Source organism: Neodiprion fabricii, chromosome 2 (assembly GCF_021155785.1).
Source record: "Neodiprion fabricii isolate iyNeoFabr1 chromosome 2, iyNeoFabr1.1, whole genome shotgun sequence".
NCBI classification, from domain to species: Eukaryota; Metazoa; Arthropoda; class Insecta; order Hymenoptera; family Diprionidae; genus Neodiprion; species Neodiprion fabricii.
In genome coordinates, this window is record NC_060240.1 from 10,623,768 (window position 1) to 10,649,270 (window position 25,503).

General features: G+C 37.6%; 1 long non-coding RNA gene across 2 annotated transcripts in view; it reads left to right on the forward strand.

The window, feature by feature from the left end:
• LOC124175754 overlaps positions 1-25,503 on the forward strand; it is a 34,745-nt gene that overhangs the window by 4,156 nt on the left and 5,086 nt on the right. The window contains exon 1 of one of the 2 annotated variants that reach the window (XR_006869228.1): positions 19,465-21,793. The exons of the other annotated variant lie outside the window; for it this stretch is intronic. This is a non-coding gene — a long non-coding RNA (uncharacterized LOC124175754). Of the gene's footprint in view, positions 1-19,464; positions 21,794-25,503 lie in introns of those variants that run through there. 2 annotated transcript variants of the gene reach the window in all.

Consider the following 25,503-nt stretch of genomic DNA (forward strand, 5'->3'; position numbering starts at 1 on the left):
CCTGAGCCATGAATTATTATTATTATTGTTTGATGAATATTCATTGGTTATTCAGGCTAATTACTTCCGTTCACAATAAAAATAGCCTCTCTTTTCTCACAATCTTTTTACTCTTCTCCTTTTCAACGATCATTGAAAATATCGTTGTTTATCAAAATCGATTGTGCAAAGAGCCAATTTTAAACTTGGAACTAAACTATAAATAAACTCGGAGCTTTGCGAAAAACAATAGTTTCTCCAAATATCTAATTATTGTACAATTCACCCTGTACAGTTAATATTACAACAATATGTCTTGGCAATTGTCAGATTCACGTTTACACGAACAGCTCCGAATCCGCAGTTTACACAATTTCCTGATTATTTCATATCATTCGAGTCGCTGTGAGAAAGTTTAAACAAAATATATAACTTTAGTGAGAATCAACGTTTTATCAGCATCTACGATAATTGGAGTTCGAATATATATTCATAACGAAAAGTACGCCTCTGTTAACAATTTTCTATCCGTATAACGATATAATACTGATAATTTCTAAAAAACGTATATATTGTTAGATGCGATAACGATGAGCTCACATTTAGCGAGACGATCAGCAACCGTTACAAGTTCAGCCGTGTTGTTGTTATTGTTGTTTATTTCCGTTGGGAATTTGACAGAGGTTTATTTTTCCCATGTCGTTCTTCGTAAATATGAAAATCCGTAACTAACGGAAAAAAAACGGATATTCTTATTATTTATTCCGAGACTATAAAAACAAACTTTGAAGGGCGTGTATATAATTTTTTCCATTGTTTTGATGCGCGACCGTTGAAAGAATAATAAACTTTGTCCGGACACAATTTTTTCTCCTGTTGCTCTGTGTTATAAGTACCTATTGTTTATGTACGTATTAACCGCTCTGTCCTTGAACGATTTATTGTTTGACGACGAGATGTTGATCTCTGTCTCATCCACCTCATGGTTGTGATTTGTGGTTACGATTATGATTATATATATATATATATATATATATACTAAAAATTAGCAACAAAAGAGGAAGAAATGCTCCGATCCATCTATCGTAATAAACGTAGAAGAAAATTGTGACCAAAAATTTGTATTTTTTTACAACCGAAAATTATTGACAAACGAGTGCTCGATATTAACGTTTTATTTGAACGAAAAATTATAACGAGCTGTTTTTTTTTTTTTTTTTTCTTCTTGCGGAGACAAAATGACAAGAATTAAGTAACAAGCGTCGGGCCATTAACATGTTGCAGAAAGATGAGATTTATAATGGAATAATGTTACAACGAATAATACCAATGTCGTAATATTCGATGTATAATATTATTAGGAATAAAATATGAATTTTGTTATCTGGGCAAGAATCGCGCCCTTATTTCGCTAGAAACGTGCAGTGCTTATCACTTGGGGATTTTTCTTTATCCACTAGAACGACATTTATTTCGCGATCCGTAACTTCATCGTCATATTCTCATAACAAGCAGTTTCCACATCTCTTAAAAAATCTCTCTTTCCCGTCAAGATGCATTTCACATGAATAATCATGACAAACCGCTTTCGCCGGAAGCACCAAATGAAAAAAAAGTTATTCGCAAACAGTTCGAATCCATGTGCGAAAGTAACAAACGGAACATCTTTCGTTAATATTTGAATTACGCAACAGGCGAGACTGAGAACCGCTGGACTATTCAAATCCCGATCCAGCGGAAAGAAATCGCTCGTAGGACCAACTTCAAGTCTATCTCGCAATTCATTGGCCAATCACCCTGCGCATTAATACATCAAGGCTGGAATCGTGGCCTCTTGTATCCTAAGAGCCAGAAAGCTGTGTGTCTCGTCTGTCGAGTCGCGAGATGCGTGGACGTAAATTCGTATTTCCTCATCCGAGCAAAGACCAGAATTGTGAAAAATCAGTTTATTTTGTCAATTGAAAAAGGTCTCGCTTTCAACTTCGTTTCAGCTTTATCGTTCTTTATTAATTATCTTTTTTTTCACTTCGTGAAAAAAGCAACGCGTACCTTTTTACATTTTCTTAATTAAATCCAAGTTGAATCCGGATTCAAGAGAACCGAGTAGCGTTAAATTTTATAACAGATTATCTTACTGTTTATTAATAATAGTAATAATAATAATAATAATAATAATCAGTCGTCAACGCTACTTTTTACAATCAATCGGCGGGGAAGACGAAACGACTGCTGTTTAGTGAATTTTAAGTAACTTTCGACCATTTAACACCACTTAAAACCGAAATTTCACATAAGACTAAGTGACCGGTATCATCGTTTCGAATTTCATCAACACCCATTCGATACCGAGGCGAAGATCTTTTAATCGACCACTGATCGATTACATCCGACGGCTCTCAGTCTCGACGATCCATCCGTAAAAAGATAAGTTAATTTGAATTTTTTTCTGCTAAATTGTGACAATATTAAATTTCGTCATTTTATAAAATTTTGCATTTCAAGCATTGGTCGACGAGCTTTTCTTGCCGGCGACTTATAAATAAAACATGTAACCTTGCGAACAGTTTGAGGTAGAATTGTTACCTAGTCGCAAATAATGATATTCCTTTGCGTATCTAGAGAGGGAGCTTCTGGTTTTCAGTTGAGCCCATAGTATCAATTTTATTATTTTAATCCTTGACGGTCGCATCTCCAGATTGTGACGTAATAGTCATTGGGGGTGGAATCAACTCCACTCACTTTGGATAGTGATAAATAATTGGAAAAATTGAAGAAAAATTAAAAAGACAAAATACCACAACGCATTTTCAAACCTCGTGTGCAAGACCATGCCGATTATTTTAAAGTCGTGTAATATTTAATATAAACAAAAAAAAAATCTTTTTTAAAAATACACATACGCGCTAAAACATTCTTTCGCGCATAAATTGTATTCTCATACTCACACGCTTTTTTATTCCACGCCGAAACTGCTTTCTGCGTAAAGATAAGCGTGGTTGCAGCTCCGGCACTGCCATATAGTTTTTTTTATCCTTTGCGGAATTTGCTTCTTCAATACTTCGACCTGTTCTTCTCATTTATAGGCCATCTTTTGAATTTTTCAATTTAGCGTGCAATTTGAAAAACAAAAAAAAACAAAATTCCTAACTTCACAATTATTGTTTTCATTTTTTTTTCAATAAATATTATAAATAAAAAAAAAAAAAAAAGTGCTCCGAGACTTTTTTTCCGCACTAAAGTCACACGGGGCCTGCAGGCACTCCAGATTTTCGCACTGTCTAGTTCAAGCGGCTGCCTAAATAAAACTAACGGGCCCCTTCAAATAAAACCGACGAGGCTTCATACCAGAAGGTTCAAACTACCTACAGATGGCGAAACATGTCCCATTTTCTCAAAATTCCCGAAAGGTATCGAGGTTCGAAAAACGGCTGGGGTTGATTCAACCCCCGATGACTGTTAATGGTTAATTGAACGCTGGTTTTATTAAAAATTAAATACAAGTTACATTTAATTGACACAAAGAGATACTGTTATAATAAATCGACTAACCGTAGAACTAATAATCGTTCTGGATACATGTTTCTTGGTACCGATTACACACGTACCTGATTTATTTTGTTCAATATTACATTTGCTAAGGAAGGTAAACCGTGGAATTTAACGTTTTCTGCAGCTATTAGATCGTAGAGTAGAGGAAAGAATTCGTTCAAAGAATTAACCAATATCCGATTAGGGTGCGATTTGTCAGTTTGATTCAGTGACGTTGCAGGACTTGGATTTGATTGACTCGGAAAATAGATCGAACACAGTGATTACGTTTATTCAAATACTGAGTTGAAATTATAATGATTGAATGTTATTGTTATTCCAATAAGAGAAGTACGGAATTTCTTGAGTTATTTCACTTGGACTTGATTACTAAGAGATTTTATCAAACGCTTTATGCCAATGGAAGTTTTGCACCGACTGCTTAGAAGGTCTTCGATGAACTTTCGATGCCTCGGTAGAGGGTCTTGAAAAACTGCCAGCCCTGTCTTTACTCCGTGCAAAACTTTTTAAGAATTTGTAATTTACCGTGATTCCTGATTGGCTCCTGTCATTTTTCGAAATTTAGGCCAATGAGGAAGTATCAAGTGTGTATAGATGATATTACGGGTCTTCTTATTTGTCCTTAAACCACACTTGGACACTGGATTCGGGAAAGTAGATGAGTTACAATCACCACGGCTTTTCTCATGGTTGCAGGTAAGAATTTCCGATCCGAGATTCCGACTGGAATGATATGAACAAAAGTAACCTATTCCAATATTGCGACATTTTATTGCACAAATATCTTCCGTTAATTTTGGGGCATTTATTTAGTTCTCAGCGAATGTTTAAAGTATTTCTCTGACGCACGCATGGCAGGCGTGGCGACCTGGGTTATTGTTAAGATTATATTGCTTTGCAAGAAAGAAGGAAAAAAAAGGACCAACCGCGCAAGCGGTTGATGAAAATTAAACGAAATCGCACGGTACCAAAGGAAGGTACGAAACGACTTGGAATATACCCAGTATCTAGGGGCAGAGAACATCGAGGATGTGACGAATAAATAATCTGCTGGCGTTGCTTTGGTCACTGCTAGATACAGTCTTTTTTCTACTGTTCTTGGGCCAAATATCCTAGCATGTATTTATAACTCTCTCTCTCTCTCTCTCTCTTTCTTTTGGATGACGACCAACCAATGTTGTTTGTTTTTTAATCCCATCAAACCCATAAGTATCAATTTTCATAATTCAGCCAATTTAGTATGACGTTTCTAGAGTTAGACGGATCAATTCTCTAACTTCTCTTGCAGTCAAATTTTAACTCTTCTGTGTTTAACGAAAGAGTTGTTTGTTTGTTGAGAAATCATCTCTGATAATTCAAATTCTTCTGTGATATCAAATTTTTTTTTCAAACTCGATATACTGCCAGTCTTTTAACTCATATCTTTTGGAGAAAGTTCTGCCTTTAAAGCCTTAATTAAAGGTTAATTTGGAGCGGTTATTTTAATAGTTAGGTAGTTCAGGCCATTTTGTGTATTTTTGATGACGATGCACAGCAAAATATTCTCGCCATTTCCCTGTTATACCGTTAATTAGCTGAGAATTGGTGGGTCTGTATCTACAAGTCTAGACCTATTCTTCCTTGCAATATTAATTGGCAATTGCAATACTTGAGTTGAATACACGTTGAATCTGTCAATTTCCCGTGAAATGCGCTAACAATTTGACTTTTATTGTCGGAGTGTACTTCCTCACCGTAATTGCAATACATAAGACTGTGGGAAAGGAATACAAAGCTTGGAGGGCGTAACAAAGGTATGACTTTCCCGGAAATTTCAGTACTGCTGCTTTTCTGGTAAGATAAAAGTCTGCCTTTTTAGGTCTAATACCAAGAGATCCTTGGGAGTCGATAATCTCATCTTGTTCATTCTTAACCGATGTTCAGTTTTCATTCAGTTTTCAGTTAGACAAACCTTAGTTTCTAAGAAGAGCATCAAACTGTGAAAATTTCTGGGTACACGACCAGTCATATCATTAACTGGTCAGACTTTTACCGGGCCAAGTGCAATTGCAACGTGTTGTCACCGTTTCTTTTCTCGAGTACCCGAAATTTCAAAACTCGATATACAACGCAAGTGATCAAGGTCACAGGATAAATACTCAATTTTCTTTCGTTCATAGTTCTATCCACTTGTGATTCTGTACGTGCTATTGTGGAAAAGTATAGCATGAATATAGAACACACGACTATGGAAGTTTTATGTAAACGGGTCTCTAGTCTACGCTTGGTACGGTAGAAATTTGTACCACTGATCGTTACTATGGGACATGGATAGTATAAACCGATTGCAATCAAACTGAACTGCTTTGTCAATCGGTACATGAGTTTTTGGAAGTATGAACTAACTCTGGTTCCCTCTGAGAAACAAGGAAGATTTTTTATAAAAGTTTTCAGTTTTGTATACTTTGATCTCAACTGGGATGCGCTTAATGATGTGGATCACTTTTCCTGCAATTACGGCCATGTAACCCGGGCCTTTCATTACGTTGTACGCGAATACGTCGAGGAATAACGTGGCCAGCGTAAGAGTATTTCGTAAAACCTCAGTTTTCAGAAAGCAACACGCACAAAAATATATCCAAATTCTCGTTTTTTTCTCATATGATTGACCCTTTGAAATCTCTATAATAACACCAGTCAACAACATTTTGTAACAAGGAAGGTGTTTACTAATTTTTAAACACCCGTCTACTTTCGTTACAGAATTATATTTATTTTGATTCGATCAGGTATAATTTTTGTATTATAGCTACGATCAGTAAAATTGAATGTTTATCGTTTTGACTTACCTTTTTTGATACCTTGATTGATTTTGATTGATGAAATTGTATTGCATTGAAGTATTACCTATTCTCTAGTTTAGTCTAGTGACTAATTCGTTCACTAAAAAATCACTAAACGCTCCGATCGAGACTTCTGTTTCTTTATCCAGAGATATGTTGCAAGTTCGTCAATCGTCTGTATATTAACATCAGTCACACGTTTCAGTGGTTTACCGTCAGATTTTGAAGGTAACATTATTACTATGAAATCATTTTCGCATTGAGCTACGAATCATCTAACACTCTCATATTCGTTGATAAATTTTTGAATCGACCAACCAGTAGGCGTACCATCAAATTCTGCAAACACTGTAATAATATCCCTGCAATCAAATTTTGGGAAAAATTCTTTGGTATCTATTTCAAACGTTTTCGTGATAGTTGCAGAATCTGAGTTTGGTTGTCTGCCAATATCCATGGAATCTTTATTATCGTTGTCGGGCTTTTTAAAACAGTATTTCGACCTGCGTTATAAACAATATAATGCAGCTAATGATAAATCTCAATGTGCGGATGGGAGAGTGAATTTTCCCGTTGAAACGGTTCTGTGATTTGATACTGGTAACATAAATCTGATGTACCAAACGTCTAATATGTCACATATTTTCACCACCGGGTTTCTAATTGTTATACGCAGTCGTTTCAAGTGATATGTGAGTCTTTCAATTTTTAACGTGTAGTTTCAGTATAGAGTTCGTAAGTTTTTTCTCTTTCGAATTTTAGTGACGGTTCTTTTTAGCCGGTTGTTTTTCCTTACCTAAGTATGTAAAAAAAGTTTAGCCCTCTACACATTAATTGTGAATTAATATTTTTCTTCTAAATTCGAATACACGGTCTTCATCATGTACTCGAAATAGTGCAAAATGAATCCAATATTTAGGGGTATCGAAAATGTGAAATTAGAAAAATGTTATCGAATGAAATGTTTCATACGATTACGAATAAAAGAACTAAGGCATAAATAATTGATTTTTTGAAGAGTTATGACAGTCAAAACGCATTTACTCGATATTTTATAGAATTTCACTATTAAACGCTGATAGCGCGTTCAACTGTCGAAAGGCAAACTTAATAATCATAATTGAGTTTGTTAAAATCTAAGGAAGCTATTACGTTTACAATAGAAATAAACTAATTGAAATACACTTACTAATTATAAATGTGATAAGTATACACTAAGATTCGGACAAAATATGTTGTAATTTCTTCAGCAAGAAACACGTTAAATAGTATTTTTTACGTATATTTTGGTAGGTACTCTAATCAGCAACGTATGTATGAATGTACAATGTACCCTTATATAACACTAACGATATAAATGTAATTTCAACGAGTGAAAGAATCAAAGAAAACGAGACAAAGATAACCTTGTGGTAAAACTACGATATCATTCAGTTAAAATGCGCAGAATACGTGATTAGTGAACAATACGATGAAAAATACCAAAAATTTTCTCAATTGAATACGTCACCGAATCCTTCATCGAGCAGCTTTGACGTCCATTATGCAAGAATGATCATCATAACTAAGGGACCTACACGTTTCTACGATTACATGACATTTAAAAAAAAAAACTCTTCCATCGAGTGTACACCACTATACTGATATTCAACAACAGAACTTGCAGAACTGGAGGTGTTGGTCGTCGACTTTTCAAGACTTCGCAGGACAGACAACGTATTCCTGATAAGTGAACACCACTTTGTCATGCAATCCAATTGTCGGTGAACAAATCATCATTATCGACCTGGACATTGGAATCATCGAACATGCAGAATATACTATCGCTGCATTGAGTGGAGGACAAGTTATATATTCCAAAGCTTTGAAACCAGCAAGGACATGGAGACCGTACATACTTCGACAACGGAGCGAACTTACTGCAGCTATAAGATCATGAGTGTAGACAGCATTGTCAAAGGTAAACGGCGGAACATCCTGCGACGAAGATTTAAATTTGAACGTGAACCAACGCGTACCTACTGACGAACACAAGAGACCTGTTTCAATCCTCAACTTGAATATACATCGTACATCAATTTGAACCTCGTTATTTTCGGAAGACAAAGTTGACAACTTCGTATTCCGACGTTCTGACGCGACTATCCAAACAAGTCCCGAGCAACTTGATGAATTCATCGACAACTCCTTTTGTTTAACCTGACAAACTGAAATACCATCTAAAGAAAATGTATGGTGACATAGCAATTTCCATTGGACTTGGGAGAAATGGTCCAAGTGATCGAGTACACATCTGTCAAGGTTAGAATAAAGTGAACTCAAGAATGTTACCAGCAACTTTCAATGTAGAAGAGAAACGTCAACGTGTTTTTGTCGGTCCAAATTTGTATGGCTTTCAAACTTGGAGTACAGATACGTTGTAATTATTTTCTTTCATCGACGTACCGCATCGATGAAGAACGGTATAAATTGATACTTGAATCCACCTCGGCTAGAATAGTATGGCAATAGACTTTGGTAGCAAGATATTGTCAATCGTGCAGTTTCGTATTGAGGATACCGTACAAAAGTACAAATGAAATAGAAACTGATCATTGTACACAGGATTAGTAATAAACATGGAAATCAAACACGAATATTCATTTTTTACGCCGATTGATGAAAATTTGTACGTTGTAACCAAAACGATATAATGAGAAAATCGGAAGGTAGTTTTTTCTGTAATCGTATTATTATTGGTCGTAACTAGAGGGAATAATCAAGTGAAAGGCTTAACGCTCTTGCCTAAAGTTGAAGGTATAACGTCCGAACGGAATATTGATATTTTAAACACATTACTACAGCTGAATATTATTTACATTAATCTTAAACTTTAGTAGGAGAATCTTGTGATAAAACTATAGTTGAAACACGTTGTCTACGTGTTGAAATCCCACCATAATGTGTATTATTTATTAAAAACTAAATTATCTGAAATGTCACGAGAATCTTTTACGTTATCTTATCATAACTACGTCATCATAAAATATCAATCTATACCTATGAACCGAACTCATTTATGTTGTTATTACAATCGAGGAGGTTTTTATGAGTTATGCGAATCACAATACGTTGTTAAAAATATAAAAATATCTTCTGAAGTCTTGAGGGACGCATCCGATATATCAAAAAATGTATCAATCAAATTGTTTATATCGCAACACCAAATGTTTTATAATTATACATGCAGGAATAATTCCTAGAATTGAAGGAATATTGTGCGATACAAGAAATGTATTTTAAAGTAACATAATCGAGTACGTTTTAAACATCTCACCAAAAATAGAATGGTAAAATCCTGAGACTTTATTCTATTACATTATTACAAACCAAAATGAATGAAAAAATTATCACAGTACAGAAAAAAAAGGTCAAAGATCAATAATAAAAAACAAGTACAAACAAAAAAAAAAAAAATAAGAATAGAAACAAAAAAAAAGCAGAAATATTAGAAGTATTACTTGATTTGTTGCAATAGACTCTGGATCACCGATCCACCGAAACAAAAGAGAACTGCATTAAAAAGTAATATCTACATTTAGAACTAACCGTATTATATTTTTATTATATACCTGATGAATGGAAAGTTAGAGGACATTGATGAGCCAAGTTTTTGCTGTCGGCAGTAATTAAGGGAAAAATTAGGAATAGCCTTACGTAAATATAATAAAATAGTTACCAGTCAAGATTAGATAAGTTTAAAAAGCGAAAAATAAAACAAAACGAAGATAAAACAAGTGAATTACTTGGATGAATATAATAAACGATCTACACGTAACATAACAGTTCAACCAATAATGCCAAACATACTTAGGTGTAGGATGAATTTCAAATTGAATACTTATCGATATTTTTTCTTAGATAAAATTCAATCTATTCATCACACATTTATATGATGATTCCCTACATTTTTTTGAATTTCTTTGTCTACGACGCTATTTTAATTAGTAATATAAACACCATCAGCGAAAAGCTAATGGCGAAGCTTACATTACGCAAAATGAAGATTTTTGTTAGAAACCAAATTCACTCTGTGAAAAATTGGTGCTTTAGTAGCCGCATGTTTCTATAGAATGAGTAAATGCGTTTTGCCTTCATGATACAGATTGTTGTTCTGATAAATTTTTTGCCACTAAATAATATGTTTTGAGGGAAGAATGATTTTTTACATCATATTTGGTGACCGTATTCAATGAAACCAGGAAAAGTTTACAAAATGTCGATAAGAAAGAACCAATTGATGAGATATGATATAAAAATATTTTTTTATCATTTTGAATTTTTCTTATCAGTTGGTCACAGTTCGTTGTTTCGTCGGAAAACTACTCGATTATTCAACTTCCGGGAAAATTATTTGTCACTTACCCTTTAGTATTTTCAGATGATTCCGGGCTGTCGGGGGCGACTGGATACGTGATGAACTTCTTAGTAATCTCTGATACTAATTGAATACCGTTAGGGCGTTGATGGGGTGGTTTAAAAGTTATTAATAGATTTACCTCACAATTCAGATCAAACTCAAGAACAAAAGGTAATTCAAAGTAACAGAAAACAAAAATTTATTGAAAATTAGTTGGTTAAAGTTATCAGAAAACGTGGTTTTGAAGATGAAAGAACTTGTATAATTCAGCAACAGACAGAGCTTGGAATTCACTTTGCATTTAATTTAAGATTCATTCTTCAATGGATTTTAATAAGTAAAGCATCGCTAGGAAGCTGGTTTAGAGGAACAGCTCCGAAAGGTTTTTTTTTTCAAGAGCTGCTGCACGAGAAGGTTTTTTAGTACTGCCTCGTTGAGATTATTTCTGGAGGAACCTTTTTGAGTACTGTCTCCATTCTAACTGTGCAATTTTTCTCTTGGAGTTCCTTTTTCTTTTGCTTGCAATCCCTAACGATCCTGATTAGTTATTCCCAATGTTGTGGAAGGTGGACAAAGAAGGTAGTTTCGTAAACGTAATATAGTACTTCAGGCCTCCTTATTCACCCCTTCCACTCCTACCCCCTGGGCTTAGGGTAGTGGTTCAGTTAATCCCACTCCGACTCTTGTCACGGAAGCGGTAAGAATTTAATTTCAACATTGTGATATCGCATCCCAAAACAGATACCACTTGATGAATGATGAGGTTTTATTGCGTTGCACGCGCACCCCAGTTCTCATAAGGTATTTTTGGGGTCCAAGATTATCTTTGCAAAAATATTTAGTCCATTTTCCTAGGATACCAAAAAGGACACTTCTCGTTACCCGGTAAAATCCTCTTTGGTGCACACATCCATTTAAGCTTACATGGGCTAAAATGATCGATAACATTATTCTTAAACTCAGAATAAGCAAACCGTCAAATCGGTTTAGAGTAAAGTAGCAAAATTTTCCGAAAGCGGATAAAGAAATTATGAAAAATTGTTGAATGACGATTCGGAGTAAAATGTAAGAACTACTTGGCATGGAATAAGAAGAAAGATTGTAAAAGTTGTAAGTAGATATATATTATATCTAACAGCATGTCCGGCACAAGGCAAATATCAGCTTGGCATGAGAACCCGCAAAACTGGGCGATAAAGATTGTGTGACGGTCACACTCTATACGTGATCAGCCCCTCGACTTCCGCGAGGTCGCAATTGCCCATCCCCCCGCCCTCTCCCCTCCACCATCCCCCACCGCCACCAACCGCCCCCCCTGTCGAGAGCTTGCACTCCTCTCACATAAAACATCTGGTGGCCAACCGGAAACAGACGCAATTTTTTCATGTCAGTGGCGGTAGTCAGCCGATATGTCGTCCAAGTACTCCCCGTTATCTCGACGTTCTGCCTTAAGCATCGATCAAAGGCACATTTCCACAGTTCCGGTACACTATAAGCCAATCGGCGCATACGGCCGGTCTTTGCAGGAGTTTCTTCGTAGTCTGTCGAATATTTTACCGTTGACGTTACGTCTATCGCAGTTGATCCGTAAACATTCGCGACAGTCATGCTAAAAGCACCCATCAAAGTCGAGGATGTGACACGTTCCATTGTTTGCGACGCTATGTCCGTCCACTGTGCGACCTGTTTCCGGGATTTCGGATAGCGTGTAGTTCCAGCATGCCTCATGAAAATTAGACGTTTTTAGAACGAGCTATTCCAAAGCCTTGCGATACTTGGCATCGGCAAGTCGATAATCGCCCGATGGCAGGATACCTGTTCGTTTTGGATGTAGAAAATTTTTACGGAATACCGCCGAACAAGCCGAAGCAATCGTCATGCTATCTGCGAAAAGAGATACTCTGCTGCATTTCAGAAATATGTTCCTGGATGTTACGTTCTCGTGCCGCAATATATCCTCGTGCAACCAGCAGTACGGTAGCAGTTCCGCACCATCGTCAAACACCAAAGTCAAAGATGTGACACGTTCCATTGTTTGCGACGCTATGTCCGTCCATTGTGCGACCTGTTTCTAGGATTTCGGATAGCGTCTAGTTCCAGCATGCTTCACGAAAATGTCCAGATTAGCCTTTTTCAAGACCAGCCATTCCATAGCTTTGCGAGCCTTGGCATCAGCAAGACGATAATCGTCCGATGGCAGGATACCTGTTCGTTCTGCCTTGAGCATCGATCAAAGGCACATTTCCACAGTTCCGGTACACTATAAGCCTATTGGCGCATACGGCCAGTCTTTGCAGGCGTTTCTTCGTAGTCTGTCGAATATTTTACCGTTGACGTTACGTCTATCGCGGTTGATCTGTAAACATTCGCGACAGTCATGCTAAAAGCACCCATCAAAGTCGAGGATGTGACACGTTCCATTGTTTGCGACGCTATGTCCGTCCATTGTGCGACCTGTTTCCAGGATTTCGGATAGCGTCTAGTTCCAGCATGCTTCATGAAAATGTCCAGATTAGCCTTTTTCAAGACCAGCCATTCCATAGCCTTGTGAGTCTTGACATCAGCAAGACGATAATCGTCCGATGGCAGGATACCTGTTCGTTCTGCCTTGAGCATCGATCAAAGACACATTTCCACAGTTCCGGTACACTATAAGCCAATCGGCGCATACGGCCGATCTTTGCAGGAGTTTCTTCGTAGTCTGTCGAATATTTTACCGTTGATGTTACGTCTATCGCGGTTGATCCGTAAACATTCGCGACAGTCATGTAAAAAGCACCCGTCAAAGTCAAAGATGTGACGCGTTCCATTATCTGCGGCATGGTATCAGTCCAATTTGCGGCCTGTTTCCGGGATTTCGGATAGCGTGTAGTTCCAGCATGCCTCATGAAAATTAGACGTTTTTAGAACGAGCTATTCCAAAGCCTTGCGATACTTGGCATCGGCAAGTCGATAATCGCCCGATGGCAGGATACCTGTTCGTTTTGGATGTAGAAAATTTTTACGGAATACCGCCGAACAAGCCGAGGCAATCGTCATGCTATCTGCGAAAAGAGATACTCTGCTGCATTTCAGAAATATGTTCCTGGATGTTACGTTCTCGTGCCGCAATATATCCTCGTGCAACCAGCAGTACGGTAGCAGTTCCGCACCATCGTCAAACACCAAAGTCAAAGATGTGACGCGTTCCATTGTCTGTGCCATGGTATCCGTCCCATTTGCGGCCTGTTTCCGAGATTTCGGATAGCGTGTAGTTCCAGCATGCCTCATGAAAATTAGACTTTTTTAGAACGAGCTATTCCAAAGCCTTACGATACTTGGCATCGGCAAGTCGATAATCGCCCGATGGCAGGATACCTGTTCGTTCTGGATGTAGAAAATTTTTACGGAATACCGCTGAACAAGCCGAGGCAATCGTCATGCTATCTGCGAAAAGAGATACTCTGCTGCATTTCAGAAATATGTTCCTGGATGTTACGTTCTCGTGCCGCAATATATCCTCGTGCAACCAGCAGTACGGTAGCAGTTCCGCACCATCGTCAAACACCAAAGTCAAAGATGTGACGCGTTCCATTGTCTGTGCCATGGTATCCGTCCCATTTGCGGCCTGTTTCCGGGATTTCGGATAGCGTGTAGTTCCAGCATGCCTCATGAAAATTAGACTTTTTTAGAACGAGCTATTCCAAAGCCTTGCGATACTTGGCATCGGCAAGTCGATAATCGCCCGATGGCAGGATACCTGTTCGTTCTGGATGTAGAAAATTTTTACGGAATACCGCCGAACAAGCCGAGGCAATCGTCATGCTATCTGCGAAAAGAGATACTCTGCTGCACTTCAGAAATATGTTCCTGGATGTTACGTTCTCGTGTCGCAATGTATCCTCGTGCAACCAGCAGTACGGTAGCAGTTCCGCACCGTCGTCAAACACATGATCGTTCGCTTCAGCCTTGTTTGTGCCATGAGTAAAACTATGTTCGCACAGTGCTGATCATGGTGTCCGAGGAATACACGATTCAAGGAAGTAGCCGGTAGAGCGAATACTTTCGGTAGCGCCGATAATGCCATATAAAGCATATATGCCAGAGAGTCTAGAAATCTGGTGTAAGCCATTTCTAGTATGATGATTTTGATACCGATCAAGATGACCTGCAGCGTTGACGAAAATACAACCAGACACACAATCCGTAGTTTTGGGTTGTCAAATACCGATTATGCATTAGAATGCACTGGACAACTCGATTCAATCGACCGGTTCAGATAAACTGGGATTAATAATTGTGTGCACTGACGGTTCGACTTTAAAACGTCGAACTTTGCTCAGGTGCTGCCAAGGTGTTGCACTACTGGGGTCGTTTCTTTAGTTGTAAATGACCGAAGGGGCAAAACTTCCCGCTTTAACCAATCCCATGCATACGGAAGCTGCCATTGCCGGAGGATATCTACCAGATCCCCCAAGAATTCTGTCATAAACAAATTCAATAGAACTATAACAATAAATCAATAATTACTATCCAGCCCGGAACCAATAAACTAATTGTAAGCCTCACCCCAGAACAATGAAACACGACCAATCCAGTCGTCCAACACTCAGCAACCTCCATGTTTCCGCATAACCTCATTTAGATTGATCTTCTTTCTGTTCCTTTTACAGTCGTTTTTCGTCTTATTTTCTCTTCTTTCTATTACTGGACCCGAAATTGCAAACCCTGAACTACGCTTCGCAAAAGGCTGATAGGCAACTAGACTCTGTGCCGACCTGATTCAAGTCTACGCAACTACGCAGGTTCCATAAGGTTAGAGTCACAGGTTAACACTAACAACCCACTGATACAAAGTAACATCCCATAGAGTAAAACATGACAGAAATGATTGAACGCAACCACTCACGGCCCTTTCGGCCCCACCCACGGGATATACTAACCAATCCTAGACTAACAATACCCGACCCAACCTCCTTGTCCTTAGAGACTCATTTATACCAAAACCCTAGAGAAACAGGAAAATAAGCATTAGAAATAATCAACCCACACACACACACACACACACACACACATCACTCATGCGAACGAACTGAATTGTGACTCCAGCGCGTGTTTGTGTTCCGACAAAAACTCATGAAAAACCGATCTTGAAAATACATAACGAATGCCCACTCCACTCCCAGCGTACTATAACAGACCGAAAGTCGAAAGAAATACCTTAACGGAAGGAATCCAAATTTCGTATTAATCTCATATAACCGAAACCATAAACACGACCATCGCAAATAATGTTATAGTGTTTTGATTTTACAAAATGCAACTTTTAGCACATGTCGAGGATTTAGTTGTAATATTACTTGCACCGAGTTTTGAAAAAAGTACATAAGAAGTGCCAAACATTGTATCAACATCACGTATCAGACGGGGTAGTCAGAAGTGTCAAACATAGTACCAACATGACGTTTCATGATACAATAAATATTAGGCACATCAAATTTGTAAGTAAGGCTGTCAGTGTCGGTGTACAATTTGGCCTGTTTGACAGAAAAGTTATGTTTGACATTATTATAATGAAAATCTTACAGAATAATTTTCAACAGATCTCGGTTTTTGACACCGATGTATATATGCTTACTGAAGAAAAATTTGACACGATTCATTCCTATAATAATCATATCTGTGTGAAATACGTTGCAGTTGTGTTTAAAGTTTTTCTGAGTAAAAACGTTCTCGCACCACCTCTACCCTCCCATTTTGTGATCGATTTGACATCTTTGTGATTTTGCACATTCTTCATAGTCTTACCAAACACCGTAGTGTTCATAAATTTATAAAGGATTTTCTCAAACTCATTTCTAGACTGCTTGCGCATGTTGGTGTTGAGAGTGTGTAAGGTTCGAACTACCGAGATCGCGCGAATTTTAAAACTATGCACTTTCGTTCATTTTAATACTTTAATTTTTTATAGTGCAATATATATTTTGTTTTGGGATTAAGGGTGGTGATGAGTTTAGCGCTTTTACCACCCGGAGGCGTGAAATGTTTTGGACAAAGCGGCAGATCTTTATGATCCTCATGGAGCTCTACAGGACAGTACAAATCCACCTCCAGGATCTAACCGATCGATGAATCATCTGGGTGAGTTGTTCTAGCGATTCCATTCTGCTCCCACTCGAACGAGCCGATCGGTAAATTTGCGCTCATAACCCCACCGTACAAGTTGTTCACATCGAAATACATAAGACATGATTCCACGTCACCCGGATTAAATTCTTCCCCCATAAATCTGTTACTGGCTAGAGCGTATCGATCACAGTATTGTGCTACACCGCCTCGAATACTTGTTTTAATAAATAAGACCATTTGAGGGTCGTCTCAAAGTTGTTACTTACTCTCGAGTGTTTAAGCATCGCGTCAAAATCAAACCCCGGTGTCGTGTAGTATCTCGATCATGCTCCAACCGGAATTACGTTGTACGGGACTGTTCGTCTTCGCAAGCAGATCGTTTCGTGCGTACGTAAACCAGTCGTCTATATCGCTCCAGAGGAATGTCATCGCAAATTTGCAAGCCAGTGAGATGTTTGTTTTCACATTCCCTTCAACGCGCTCCACCAGCCTCAATCTACGGACGATTATCTTCTGCGCATCGTCCAGAAAGGTTTCCAAATGCTTATGATGCAGAATGGTGACAATGCCGGTGTGAATCCGACAGGTAAAAGCGCCGTCAACATCGTTCCACTGTGATACCTGAAGGCTTCCGATATTACCGCCCGTGACAACAACATGCTGCTGCTGCTGCTGTTGCTAAATCTTTGCCACGCAAGATTGCATAAGTATTTATAAGTATTACAAAAGTATGTTGGATTCGTTGTTTTACACTGAAACTCATTCTCAGGCGCAGGAAAATATCATGCAGAAGTTGGATATTTTCCATTCCAATGCCGATCCAATGATTGAAAATGTTGTGATTCTCCTGTTTAGGAGGCGAGTCTCTCAGCAAATTATGTGCGGTCTTCATCAGCTTGATTAGTTCTGAGTATGCTTCTTCAGCCATGTCTTCAACGTTAATGCTGATGATATTGAGGTGAAAAGGATGACGGTGAATTAATATCTCACGAATTTACAATAATAAGGAAGTTGAGTTTAATGTTCGTGACCGTTTATTATATGACTCAATTTTCGTTGGGTAAAACAGTCAAGTTGAGAGCTTCTTCCGAAAATTTTCTCTGCATATATTTTTCCCACGTTGAATTTTGGTCATACACCACGTGGTGTGTTACCGAATCAGCGATTGGCTGGTTTGCACATGGGCGGAAACATAGCATGATGTTTTGTTCTGTATGAACTTGAATAGCTGTTTGGAATTTTTTCACACATTCGAAAAATTCCCCGTGCAGGAAAAGTTTCTGACAAAGTGACCGGTGAAAAAGTATTCATTTGAAAACTCCAAGACTTGGAACAGTTTACTTCGTAAGTAGTTTACCGAATAAAGGGTTACGGTGTTTTCTCTGCTAATATACGTTTGCATTATTAATTTTCTTTCCCTTGGTATAATATGCCTTAGAATAATATTCAACTAATTTTTTAAATTTTGTTTCGTTTTCAATTTCCACCACCGTAGAAGCTTTTTTCTCTAATATATAACGCCAAATCAATTCTCTTGCGATACGGCAAATGCCTTTCTTTTAAATCTCCCATTATCATCGCATTTAATTAGCACGCTGAAAAAAGTTTTCTAAATTCTTGTAATTTTTCTGTATTCTCTTTCTGTTTCTGTTATATGCAAATACTGTTTCAATAATAATTCCAGAAAAAATTTCAGATTCATATTCAAAAAAAGGTTTGAAAAGACGGCCTCCAGAGTCTCCACCCCGATCCGGATTGAAACGATTGCGAGGGGAGCACTGTTTCGATGATTAAGAGGACGATAGCGCCGCGGATACAATTATCATCGATCCTGAGATTGAAAATAATACGGCCCGTAATGCTCCTCGATTCATCGAAGGATGAGGAGGATTCATTCGCCGAATATTGATGATGGGGAATGCGCGGTTAAGCATGTTACCGCAGCGGAGGAACAGGATGCGGTTGTGGAGTTAAAATGGATTTTTCCTAACTGTGAAGGAGTCCATTTGCGCTTCGACATGTTGCACGAGGATTTTGATCGCGCATCTGCGAGCGGGTGAGACAATTCAGCAGGATTGACGATGAGGGTTTTTTTTTTCAAAGCAGAATTGGTACATAGCACATTATTGAAATAAAATTCTAGTCACTACAACCCTTTTTCTGTATCTATCACTTCAATAGGTGAAAACTATTTTTCCAGGTTACAGATTTGTTAATATAAATGTCTGCAGATACAGCGTCACACGTTTTCACTGAAGACGGTGAGGTTCAAGGCTTCCCCCACTGATTTATTTCACACATGGGAGAAGGAGACTATAGCCATAATGTTAGGTATTGAAAATAATGCTGATGACAGTGATCGGGATAATGAGGATTTCATGGATTATTTTGAAGATTAAAACTATAAGTTACATAAGATTCACAATTATTCGTTGCACATTTTCCCACAAATAAATTTATATAATAAGAATGGATAAAAGTTATAAAGGTATATGTACAATTGTAATAAATTCTTTTTTTTTCCACGTATGTAAATAATTTGCGACGATAATTTTCGTGGTTTCCGTTTGGTGTGATTGATACTGAATCAGGATTTCTTACGTTAAAGTTTTTCTTCTACTCTCAGTGTGTTATAGTACGCTGAGAGTGGGATGGAAGTTCGGTCAGTATCTTCACGATTGGTCCTTGATGAATATTGTCAGATTCCAAACACGCACTCAAGTTATAATTTAGCATGTAGTTTTGTTGGTTGTAACGTTTTTATGCAAGCAGGAGACAACAATTTGCGCAAGTAGTGTCACAATGTGAACTGACTTAGCTGACATATGAGGATTGAGTTTTAGTTGGTCGAGGATTTTCGGATAGGTGCGTATTTACGGAAGAGAAGGTTGGGTCAGGTTTTGTTAATCTTGGGTTGGTTAGGGCAACTCGTGGGTGGGGAGGAAATCGCCGTAAGTGGTTGCATTCTATCATTCTTCTTATCTCTTACTCTGTTTTACGTTACTTTACGTTAGTAGGTCGTTGGTATCAACTTGTGACATTAAAGCTATGGAGTGGGATTTGCAAAGTTGCGTAGACTTGCGGAGATTCGCGCTTCGCCCACTATGGCGCTGTAGGTTTTTCTGTATTGCCAACATAACTGTCTAACGTAAAACATCAGCCGTCTCTGATTCACTTATGTCCCCGAGCGCACATACGCTATGTAAATGCAGTACGTATGTAATATTCGTATAGTAACTATGATATTTTATATATAGTGTAATTTCTGAAGAAAGGAGAGCACAACAGATCTTTCATTAAAGGAAGTTTTTCATTTTTAGGAGGTTGTCACCCCTGGGACGTCACACTTTGCTACTCGGCCTATTCAAGACCTTACCCACATTGTACGCATTGCGCACAACGCTAAAGAGTTTTACCAGAGATTCACACAACGTCATATGACCGATGATGAGCAGGTTCGAAATCGCTGCAATGTTCAACTTTGATGCGGAATTGTTATCGTATTACCAGCGGAAGTGGCCGAGAGTTCGAAATTCCGGAAAGAAACTGCAAAGTAGACTGATACCATGTCGCAGACGATGGAACGCGGCACGTCTACTGGTTTGACGGGTGCTTCTGGAACGGCTATTGATATTGTTCACTTCTGGTATTAAAAAACAAAAAAAAAAAACAATCCTAACGGTATTTCAGCTCGTATACATCCGGCTACTGTTCAATCAACTAACATATAAAATTATTTCCAACGAAATCGACACTCGTCAAATTCAAATAATCGTTTTGCGCAATGGTTATTTGAAATTCACAAGTGACGATTGCGTTAAAAAAAATTTTCTTATGTACTGTTTCATTGAACGATAGTTACACGCGTACGAACTAAATGCCATTTGGGTCCTTTTTCAGGTTAGCAAAAGTGAAGAAATTCGTGGATTCACAGACGAGGAGGATCAGCCGATGTGGGAATTTTTCATAAAAATTGTTGACCATGTTTTCACACGAACATCTAAAATGTCAATAAATGTAGGCTGAAAATTTGAAAGTAACTGATTGCACAATTTCATTTTTTTTCCTTATAAATTACAAAAAAACTCTTATTTTGGCGGATAAAAATTAGACACCCCACTTAAGTATGGCGATGTTTAGCATTTTCATCGAAACCGTTTGAATTGTTCAACCTTTCATCCCTAGATATATTCTCTTTTTCATCTACCCCCCTCAACATTCATACCTAAACATAACCATTGCAAATTTTTTTCGAGTAAATTTCAGCTCGCTTCAAACAAATAAGAATCAAGGCCGGTCTGGCTAATTTCAAAGTATCATACTTCATTTCAAAGCGAGTACCAAGAAATGTTGGTTATGTTGGGACAAAGCTTTTCGAGAAGTCGCAGAGCACCTTTGTGAGTGCGAGGCTGAAAGTAGTCCGCTCGACCAATCGTGGAGCGCGTGATGAAATAGTAATTTGCTGATGGACCGGCTAGTTCGGCGTAGTAATACATCATTGCGCTGACGCGAGTCGCGCGCAGCGATACGATTCGAATCCGCAATTCTGTTCATTCTTCGTCCATAAAGTCTCGGGTTGAGTCGATCTGAGACTCCGGAGTTTGTCTGTGTTGCGAGCCTCATAATCCGTGTTTGAAAATATTTGCCTGCTAAGTGAGAGACGGAAAAGTGACTTTACTCCGAAATCAATCTTTAACAATAACTCTCGACTTCATTCTTTTACGCGTTGCTGTACCAAAGCGTTAGTTTGTTACCGATCACGGCTATCAAACTCACAGTCAGTGTATCGTGTGTTAATGCAATTAACGGTCCTCGCTAACTCGAGTAAATTCAGTGATCGATTTTTTCGGACAGCTGTGTTACGGACGTTTCAAACAATTTGTGCCGACTATGCGGTGAGCTGGCAAAAGGAGTGAAGTAGTATTTCGGTGTTGAGGTGAGTCGAAGTTTTTCATATCCCATATTTTCCATCATCGTCAATATTGCCATTTTGTTACGAGTAATCTTGACTCGTAATTTTATTGATTGCAAAAGAGAAAAATCGAACTCACGCGAACTTTTGTTAACGTCTGATCAATTTACACATCGCTTGTTTATAAATGACAAAAGGTCGTGAGCGCCAATAATATGATTTTATTGGCAAGAGTCCGTATCGAAACCGTTTTTTCTTGCACTCGCTTTCAATGCATCGAAAATACGTGGATCTATTGAAATTAGCAAGCATAATACGTGAGTGCAAAAGATCTTATTTTAAGCAGATACGACATTTTACTTTCCTTATTATTAATTTTTCAATCACGCTTATTGATGGCAAAAGGATCATCCAACAAAAGTTCCAAATTTTTTGTTCTACAGTTTAAAAGTATTACTTTGTATTTTTCTGTAAGTCTTCACCGTGTTTACATAGAAATGCAGCGAAGAAGAAAACACGAACTCTTCCGTTTTCAATCGATTTACTGACGATAAAAGGTCGTTTTTTTTTCAATTATTTCCAAATTCTAGACATCGTGTCGATTTTATCACATTGTGCTGACAATTTTTCATTTGACGACTTCATTCCATGCACATGTTTAAATTATTGCCGCGGAAACTAGTACGTTTCAGTTATTGCCGGGAAAACTATCATGTTTCGATTAGTGCAATAAGGTTTTTATCAAGATTTGTGCGGTGTGCGTTAGTCAAAATGACTTTAATACATTATTTCTATATTTTACAGCACATAGTCAAAGAATGATAAAACGTCGCAAAATAGAAATATTATTCGCTTCAATTTGACGAACGATACTACTTTTCACCGTGAAATCCGAAACACGCTAGTTTTTGCGAAAAATCTGAATCCTGCTACTTTTCGTAAGAGGCGTCGATACGATATTCTTTTGGATCTTTGCGTTTCGGGTCCAGAGTGTAGAAAGGTGTGCGAAGTAAACACGACTTGTTTTTATTTTGACTTGTAGAGCTCGCCGACCGGCTCGCGACTGGCGAGATGCGCCAAGAGTTTTTGTAAGTGACAAGGTATATCACTTGTTTGTCTCAAGCTTCGTTACGAGCTACGAATAATTTTTACACAAAAGATTCGTAAGCTTTTTAGAAAAAACCAAAACATTATCCAACAAGCTATTCAAGTTCCACAATGAAATACGAATTTGAAACCGTGGAACGAGATCGGCAGCACGGCAGAGTATTTTCTCTGGGTTGAAATATTTCTGTCCTGTCGCAATTCATTGTATTCGCGGTACACGATTTTTGCTCGACTGGTTGAAGCTTTAGGCTCGCCTATAGCTTGTATTGAAATCATTATCCTCGCCTAAAAACACCTACTTTATCGGCATGCTGCATAAAGTACAATCGTACCGATATTTATATATACTCGGATAAGACGACTTTTCAAAAAATAAGGTACACATTTCGAGGAAGCTTTTTTCGCATAGTAGAAAGTGCTTCCCTTAAAATTAGAATAATTTATTAAAAAAAAAAAGAACATTAAAAAAAAACTAAGAATTTCTATACAACGGGTATCAGAAGTATGTAAAAAAGACATGTGTTCGTACCATGAACGAAAAAAGAAAAAACGAAACGTCGACCACATTTTTATGGATTACATTACATTAATTTATGTCGTAAAAACCACCGAAAAACAATGATACATTGATAAGTTTTATATTACACATACAGAAATATAATTGAAATAGGAACAAAAAATGCTCATCAATGTTCTTACGTAATAATCAAAGATTCAACGTGTGTAAAGACTGAAGAAGTATCTTGTGAAAAGGTTGCAAAAACTGCGAAGGTTGCCAAAGCTGTGGGTAGAATTAAGTAAATAATAAATAAATCAGCGGAGTACAGTTTCAAGAAGCAGCCTGACATTACAGCTTACATTTATTGAGACTGAAAATCTAGTCTTCTACAGTCGTTTATTTTTAGTAAAATCGTTTTCCTGATTCCAACAAGTGTTGTCTGTTTTCCAGGCATCAATTAATGCCGATAAATATGTAACATCGACTTTAGATCTGAAATCAACGATGCAAAAAACTGCTGAGGCAAATTTTGAGAGATTTGATCGATTTTTTTATTTTGAATTACTGTACTGACTTTTTCATCTTCAGTTTAGTACCCATATTTCACATCCAATGCGAAATCAACGACCCAAAAGTAATGTTCTGTTGCAAATGTCTAAAAAATTTTACCCAAAAGAAATTCAGTGTATCAAAACAATGATTATAAATAATCAAAGAATCAGGCTAATTTATAATATTGAAATGTGGTAGGTGATCGTTAAAAATAAATGGTTAAATATGATTTAAACTGGTAAAAGATAATATATTCTTCAAACAATTCGGTTATCAATATAAAAGAATTATATTTCATGTCTCGTTCTTCGAGATTACAATGATGATTATTAAAGTGTATAAATTTATGTAAAAGTAACGTCGGCAGAAGTATTTACATCCAAATACAGTAAAGCTGTATGGCTAGTTAAATTCGACATTTTATGCTCTTTAAAAATGTTGTATCATATTAATTAGAAACGGTAAATATATTATTGCTACGAAGAACGTGTATACTCAACGATTATTACATCTAAAGTTGGTTGGTTTATGTTTAAATTATACTGAGTAATACATTTTTCATTGAAGTTCACGTTTCAGCAATTTCAGCTCCAGTTGTTCCTTTTCTAGCTGCGTTTTCAATATTTGCATTTTGACTTTAGCCTTGGCTCTCATATCTTCTTTCGTCATCTCTAAAAATTGAAACTTCGATTGCGCCAAAACGGCAAATTGTTTGTTACGAATAGCGGTATTTATTCGTATCACAGTCGTCGCTGGCCGTATTCGACGGACGAGATGATGACATTTCACACGACAATCTAGTCCAGATATAATGACATCTCTAGTAGCTTGTTTGATGTCAAGATCAAGCATATTATACATGGCGCTGCAAAGATCGCGATTATTTGAGGCGAGAGTTTTATCACCTCCCACACGCCAATTTAACGTAGTAAAGTGTTGTAATAATGTAACATAATTAAGTCTAGGATACATATTAGAAACATGCACAACATTAGCTGGTTTTACAACATAACCACTCAAAGGAGTATTTAAATTATTAACATAATTACATAAATGTCCCAAAGCATTTTTAACTAAGGGAAAACGTCCAAGACGTCGAGCTATAGGTAATAAAGCTGACTTTGGAACACCAGCATCGGCAAACCATTGCAAGTAGCAAAAGCCGTTGGCAAAAGGATCAAAAGGTGGCATTTTGGCAAAGAAAAGGCAAAGAAGTGTGTGGTTAAAACCACTAAACACTAAGGCAATTAATATCTATATAGAAATTTCTACATATATAAATTTTGGGGATGTCCACGTCCGCTAATGTCAATTGCTCGTTCTTGTTTGCCAGCTGCTCCAATCAGGTTGCTCTGTTTCCTCGATACTACAATGAGAAGCGAAATTCGCAACACTACGCGTAATTTTCGCGGTCTGACTTCGTCCGTCTTCGACCTATACGGACGCTCCCTTCCAAGCACAAGTGTACCAGAATCTGTGAACTGAAGAAAGATTCTACGTATGGAAACAAATCATCATAAAGTCGACTTTCCGTTAGTCAAGGGTGATTGTCTCGGACTTTATCGAAAACTGCGGT